We start from the raw sequence: 438 nt of genomic DNA, 5'->3' as shown, positions 1-438 counted from the left end.
AAAATAATAATAAAAAAAATAATGGTTGAATAAAACTCCATTGTGTGAAACATCTAGGTTGTTTCTGTTTATAGCTATTATGAACAAACAGAACAGCAATGAAAATGGTTGAGCAAATGTCACCATGGTAAGATGAAAGGTCCTCTGGCTGTATGCCAAAGAATTGTATAGCTGGATCTGGAGATAAAGCAATCCCCATCTTTGTAAGGAACTGCCACACTGACTGCCATAGTGGCTATATGAGTTTGTACTTCCACCAGCAATATATGAGTGTTCCGCATACTCCACATTCTCACCAGCATGAGCTGTCGTTTATACCTTAGCCATTGTGACAGGTATCAGCTGGAATCTTAAAGGTGCTTTTGATTTGTATTTCCTTGATGACTAAGGATGTTGAACCATGACCAGTTTTCTGGACTTTTATTCAATGTGTAAAAT

This window comes from Mus pahari, chromosome 6 (assembly GCF_900095145.1).
Source record: "Mus pahari chromosome 6, PAHARI_EIJ_v1.1, whole genome shotgun sequence".
Classification (NCBI taxonomy): domain Eukaryota; kingdom Metazoa; phylum Chordata; class Mammalia; order Rodentia; family Muridae; genus Mus; species Mus pahari.
This window is presented reverse-complemented; position numbering follows the sequence as displayed.